This window comes from Cyprinus carpio, chromosome B19 (genome assembly GCF_018340385.1).
Source record: "Cyprinus carpio isolate SPL01 chromosome B19, ASM1834038v1, whole genome shotgun sequence".
NCBI classification, from domain to species: Eukaryota; Metazoa; Chordata; class Actinopteri; order Cypriniformes; family Cyprinidae; genus Cyprinus; species Cyprinus carpio.
This window is the reverse complement of record NC_056615.1, coordinates 9,557,692-9,565,184: the sequence shown is the minus strand read 5'-3', so window position 1 is coordinate 9,565,184 and position 7,493 is coordinate 9,557,692.

Genomic DNA, 7,493 nt, shown 5'->3' with positions numbered 1-7,493 from the left:
GCATTTATATATTTAAGAAAATGTTTGTTCATATATTAAGTATATATTTATATATAATATAAAATATAAGAATATAAATATATAAATGTATATACATGTAAATATTTTAAAATATACACTGTATGTGTGTGTATTTATATATACATAATAAATATACACAGTACACATACATATATTATGTAAACAAAAACTTTTATTTTGGATGTGATTAATCATTTGACAGCACTACCAACAATGACTATAAATAAGTGAATTAGAATGATTTCTGAATAATCACATGACACTGAAGACTGGAGTAATGATGCTGAAAATTCAGCTCACATGAATAAATTATATTTTCAAAGTATATTTAACAAAATAGATACAGCCTTGATAAGCATGCGCTTGATAAGCATAAGAAATATTAAATATCTTACACAGTGTATATATATATATACACTTACAAATTATGACAAAAATGACACTGAAACAAATGCAATAAACTGCTTTAGATATTAAATGTTTAAATTTGCTCAGTTAATGACAAAGCAAATATATTTGTTGTTTCATTACCAAACTGTACTGTTTAACATATGAATATTTTCTAATTTAAGAGTTCATGTATTTAAATACATTTTAATGAAATACTTCATATTCATTCTGAACTGACAACATGAACCACACCATTTAAACATTTACAATTTCATACAAGCATATTTTTTTAACAAAACGACTGTGTAATTGATAAGTAAATGTGAATTACCTGGATTGTCTGGAACACGCTGAGCTGGAAAAAACTTTTTTTGTGTATGTTTAGATTGCCCCCTGCTGTTTAAACGGAGCACTGCACAAGGCTGAAATACATTGCAATAACTAAATATCGCGCCAGGTGTCACCCTTATGATATGACTCAAATTATTTGGGCCACTATTAAGGATTTGAACTGAAAACAGTGCAGTAAACTTGGAGAAGAAAAAAACATGGGGACAGCTGTGTCCTCATGGGCTTCAATCAGGCTTGCACCGTATCATGCCTACCCTAATTCAACAAAGACCCCCCAAAACAGTAAATAACATAAAAATGAGTTAGTGTGAACAATAATATGCATGCTGTCTTCTTCAAACAGGTGTGGAAATATTTACATTTTGAGTTTTTGCTCTGAAACTAATGAGGGTTTGAGTTCTTACTATTGCAGTTTACTGCCCTCTCATGCAGTGCATATCAACATATCCTGTTTGCCAACATCCAGAAATCTGTTGATTAAAATTCCTTAATGTGCTGCACTTTGTGGCCAGCCATTGGCTCAAACGACAAATTAACCTACATTCGCTCCATATTGCATAATCATTTGTTTGAAAGTTTTCCATTTTTAGAACCTCTGATGTTCATTAATAAACTGAAACCCAATCAGGGCTAATGTATTTGGGTCATTAAGCAGAAAAGGAGATAAAAATAAAATAAAATAAACAAACAAACCAAAAATATATTAAAATCGAAAATTATGACTAATCTCATGTGCTATATCTTATTAGTTTATCATATTAGTTTTTTTTTTTTTTTTTTTTTTTTTGAACATTTTAATAAAATTAATGATAATGTAGAACAACATCCAGCATTATATGTAATAAAATAAACACATTTTCTGGTTTGGTGTTGATCAAGGGGTGCTTGATCTTTTCTGATGGGCATGTGAGGAAGCACTGCACTAATGGTTTGCACTATTCACTTGTAAGAGATCATCATTTGTTTGGGTTATTATTAGACAAACCCACACTAAACTGTTCCAGGGAATTTAAATAGCCCTGGTAAACAACACTAAAACGCATCCGATAACTGCAGAAGCACCCAGTGTGCTCACCTGTTATTGCTCACACTTGTGAAATTATTCCAAATGTTTGTGCAAAATGGTCTTTAGTTGCTAGGAGACATGTATACCCAATTACATTAATTACATAGCAACGAACAATCTTTCCGCAGTTCTGCTTTGATATGACTGATTGTACATTTGAACATATCAGCACCGAATAGAAATATCAGACATATCATTTGTATGCCAATTAGGTTTGGCTTTCATTTATGTGCACATTTCAAATGGATGGGAAACTTTATAGGCTATGCTTTTTATCCATCTTTGACCCTTCAAACCAATGGAAAACTCCCCAGGGGCTTAAGTACTATCTAGTATTAATACAATAATACTAATCCTAAAGATTAAATAGTGATATTTAAGGGGGCTGCACAACATGTTCATGCTGCTAGAAATGTAAGGGAATGTTTATTAAATGGCTCCATCACACTTGAGGTGTTGACAGTAACCATGACGGTTTTAAGAGTCTGTCTGGCAATGATAACATTGCCTTCTTATTTTACATAGCCTTACATATAAGAATTGGAAGTGGATTTATATCTGACGCGACCTTTGATATTAGTGACTGAGGTTGGTCAGAGCTGGCATACTTTTTATTTTTGTGTCATTGTGTTTTTACACAGAATTCGGAGAAGTCACAGTCTTAACCCGGCTGTATAAAGAAACCCTGAGGTATAAACAAAGTGGGACAACCACACACAAACTCGCTGGGGTACATACGCACATTGCAAAACAATTATGTGCATTGCTTTGCCAGACCATTTTACCAATTTATGTTGGAGAGAGAGGGTATGCATTTCTTTTCAGCAAAACAATGGAAAACACAATCAACAATAATCAGCTGATTGGAGTAGATAAACAGAATTTAGCAATACATACACAAAATGTTCCACGCTATGAATACGGGAATGGACCTCACAAAACGGCAACAAGCTCTGAGCAAGTCTAGCAATTAAGAAACAATACACATCGCCATCGTTATCCTGACATCAGGACAGAGCAAGCTCAGAAAGCACTGACATATTCAATGGCTTTGAACTTCAAGCACACCGTGAAGATCTAAAAGACAGATAATTATAACATGCTCTGAATGGAAGGTTTTTAATGTCAGAGATTTTTTTTTTTTCCACTTACTGTATCTGAAAAGACACGGACTTGCTTGTTTCAAGTATGAGGTGTTATTGTACTCAATTTGATTGGGGGGAAAATGGTTTGAGTTGAAAAGGACTACCCAAATTATTGCATTAAACAACGAATACTATTAGATAAAACTAAATAAAGTGTAATTATTAGGGAATTATTATAATAGAACATATACTTGAGTGCAAACTGAATGTAATGTTATCAGATACTTACTTGCATGTTAAATGCAACTGAATGAAAATGTACTATATTATAAATTTATATCAAATGCAATTAGCTTTATATAATTCTTTATATAATTTCATAATTATTTCTATCGCCTGAAATACGGTTAAAATGTACTGGCGAATGTACTGACAAGCATTTATTTAAACCAAAATACACTTTAATTTCTGCTGAAACTTATGTGTCGTTTTTTATATATTATATTTGTAATAACACATTTGTGAAGAAGCTGCAATTTAGACCATTTAAAATATATTATTTAAATGTATTAATATTGAATAACACATTACAGTTAAAATTATGATCAAGTACTTTACATGTGCTTTAAGTATGTTAATTAACACATCAAAATAAGTGTACTTTTTAAAGCATGACAAAAGATTATTAAAACTGTGATTTTAAATGTACTTTAAAGTAAAACTTTCAATTAGACTTTTTTACAAAATGTACTTTTTAAATTGTATTTAATTGTGGTCATGAAAGTTTATTTTCTATTTAAGTACGCATATGTGGCTTTGTTTTATTTTATCAAAATATTTTATCTTCAAGTACAGTTTTTCAAAAATATACTTTTAAGATTTGAAGTCTATTGCAAGTGCACATTAAGTAAAATTAAGCATATTTCCTTTATTTTTCACCAAAGAAGGGCAACATTCAGCAAGCAGGTGTCTGGAAAAATCTAACAAAATAATTCTATGGAAAATTTTAAAATAACAATCAAAACAGTCAGATCATAACTGCCCATCCCCTTTTTTTGTATGAGTTGTTTTAACAAACATTATTGCTACCAGATGGTTGCCAAACTTTATTAAGCACTTCTGGAATGAATGCTCCTTGACATGAACATTTGAAAATGATCAATATGATTTACAATTTTTTAGTGCAAAGTGATTTAATGTTCTCGGAGAAACAGAGAAAAAAATCATCAATGAGATCACTGACACTTTAAGAAAATAAAAATGAAAAAAGATCAGCCAAAGTGTCCTTGCGAATCTCTTCTCATCTGCTTCCAGGAGAGCAGTGGACCAAGACACAGAAATCCTATCCATGACCTCTGTGGGTGGCCACAGAACTTGACAAGAGGAGATCCAGCCAGGTGATCACATAGTGGTCACAAAGTGTGCACCAAACATACACAAACACAGTCCCTACGAAATCAAACACATATTTGCAGACCTATCAGTTAACGATTTGTCTTCAAAATGATTCAGAATGCTTTCCCACGATTTCCAAATCTAAAATTTGGAAATTATACACATCCCAGCCCATAATATGTGCTGGGAGCATTTTCTATGCTTTTGTGGACTGTGTGTCATTGAAATCCTTCAAATAACATAGGCCAGATCTGATTCTATAGGACAATATATGGTCTTGCTTTGAAATAACACTTACTCTGGACCCTTAAATCCATTCCCAAACTTTATAAAACACTTTAATGAAGTGTTGAGCTTCACTGCTATGTAAACCACTGGAGAGGTCACTGTGGGCAGCTTTAGTCTCTGTCTGGGTCTTTTCAGTGTGGATAGCAAGGTTGGGTGAGGTGAGCGGGTCAGTTGACCTCAGATCTGTCTGTAACCAGAGACTCTTCTAACAGATCAGGTTTAAGGTCTTTTATCTTAACCATTTGACCAGCTGGAAGTGTCGGGCATGTAAACATCACAGCTTTTCACTTCACGGTTCAAAAAGTTCAATATCTCTTCAAAAAGACCTTGTTTACGCCTGTATATAGATCTGTGGTCAGCCAAAACACATCACTGTTTACACCTTTACACATGCATCTCCCGTGACCACTTGTGATCAAATTTCTAGAGGATGGTCTCTGAATTCTTGACTACATGCATCAGTCACTACACCAGTGTGTTATTTAAAAAGCAAGAAAGCAAATAGGAAAGCATAAAAAAATCAATGATTCCGAATTTGTGCCAAATTGATATTTTGAGCTGAATTCCTGACTATTTTTAAGTATCAAATAGAACTTTACAGTGACAGTCCGTTTAGTTTAATTGTGGGTATTTAATGTGATTCATGTCATTAAGAAACATAATGATTAATTTGTTTAATGATGAGTTAGAAACTATGGACATCACACTTAAGGTTTTTTGTGTGTGTGTGTGTGTGCGTTCAATAAGACAAGACACAGTTGTAAAAAAAAAGGGTAAAGAAGGTTTTTAAAAGGTGATAATCTTTTACTTGTCTTCACTTTAAAGGCATCTTAAAAACCCAGCTCTCATGCATTAAAATAAGGGAGATATGCAACAGCCAAAGACATTCTTCTAGTTAAGCACGTTAAAGGGTTACTTCATCCAAAAATGAAAATTACTCCATGATTTACTCACCCTCAAGCTATCCTAGGAGTATTTGACTTTCTTCTTTCAGACTAATACAATCATACAAATGGTGGTGCATCCATTCATCATAAAAAGTACTCCACGCGGCTCCAGTTCTTGCGAGATTAATACATTCTCACCAGAGCTCACGCTATGCCAATGTCGTACTTCATCTGCTGGAAAACCACTCTCTCGTAAACCCGTGTACAACAGTTTAGGCCTGTTCACACCTGGTCACTTCATGCATTTTTGCTGAATGGATATATATCTGATTTGTTAAAACATTTCTATTTACACTTAGCTACGTAAATGTGTCTTTGCTAAACAGATATAAATCCGATCTTCAATTCCCGCAAATTAACAGAGTTCAAGCAAAAGCAACTGAAAAGCACTGCATTTTATTCATTATAAGCTAATTTCAAGATCAAAGACTGCAATAGGAAAGAGTGCGGCATCAGCACTGGAAAGATAAGTTCAATCATGACAACTCTCAAAGGATTTTAGTATGGTAATGTTGACAATGTTAAAGTATTTGGTCTTGGCGGAATAGATCTGCTACGCTACTGCTGTCGGTTATTCCTGTAGTTGTAGATTATTGCTGCTGCTGCTGCTGCAAGAAAGTACAGGAACTTGCTACTGCCAGTGTATACGATGATACGGTGCTGTGAGTATTTAAAACATACTGCTTCTGCACAAATACTGTAGCATATATAATAACACGTAGCAGATCTATACAGGTGGAGCTGGGGAGGTGGAGGGTTTAGAGGAACTCTGAAACCGTGCTGCAAAATGCTCAAGTGGATGCAAACCAGCCATTTAAATGTAAAGCAGCAAGCTCACAGGCTGCATAAGCAACATGAACCAATCAGCTTGTGCCAAGTCGTTTAATGCTGAGAATATCATTGGTTACGTTAATACCCATCAGCCTGCACCTTATTTTAATATTTTGGGAGGAGTAAAATTTTCATATGCCGTTTCAACAACCAGATGCATTCACACATGTCCAGTTCCATCTGGAATGGAGCCAAGACCACCTCCTGATGTGGTTTGAAATCTGAAATGGATTTAAATCTGTCTTAAAAAGTGTTTAAGAGGGCATTTACACCTGGCCTTTTTACGATCAGATAGCTATCCAATTAGAGAAAATGCATGAAGTGACCAGGTGTAAACAGGTCCAAAGCATAAACTAGAGATTACAGTTTATAAAAGTTTTAAATATGGATATGTTCTTATAAAAATGCATCACTTCCCTTTAGAATGCCTCATTTTTGGGTGAATTATCCATTTAAGCACTGTAGATGGGCCATTCACAATAAAAACATGTTTCTGCATTTAAAAACGTGAGATGCAAAGCATTTGAATTAAAAAGAAAAAAGCCTAGAGCATTTTTTTAAAAGCTGAACTTTTTTTTAACTTGGTAAAATGTGGTGCTCAGATAAAAAATACTCAAGATGCTGTGTGATGGTCAAACTTATCCATTTAGCACATTTACATGTAAAAACAATAGAAAAGCAGAGCAGTAGAATGCAGTCGAAAAAAACAGTGTCTGTGTGAACACACTCTAAGCCAGACTTGTTTAAACTGCAGTAAACCCATTGTAAGCAATCAACAAATAAGAAAAGCACTTACCACAGGTAATCTTAAGTGAAAATTGCCATTTTTATGTGTTTTATACATTTGACAAAACACAGTCCTGAAGAACATCTCTTGTGCTGTTCATGCTCCAATTACATATGTGTTTATGTCTCTGGTCATATTACAGCATGCTAGAAGACTTTGGCAAAGACTGCAAGATTTCATCCAATACAAGAACAATCTGACTGGCTGAATAAATCTTAAAATCAGAAAATAAGATCATTTTTCCCCTCTATACAACACAATGTCTGCATATGGACAGAATCTGCAATAGAAAGTGATCTAAAATAGACTATATAGGTAAATCACTATGAACA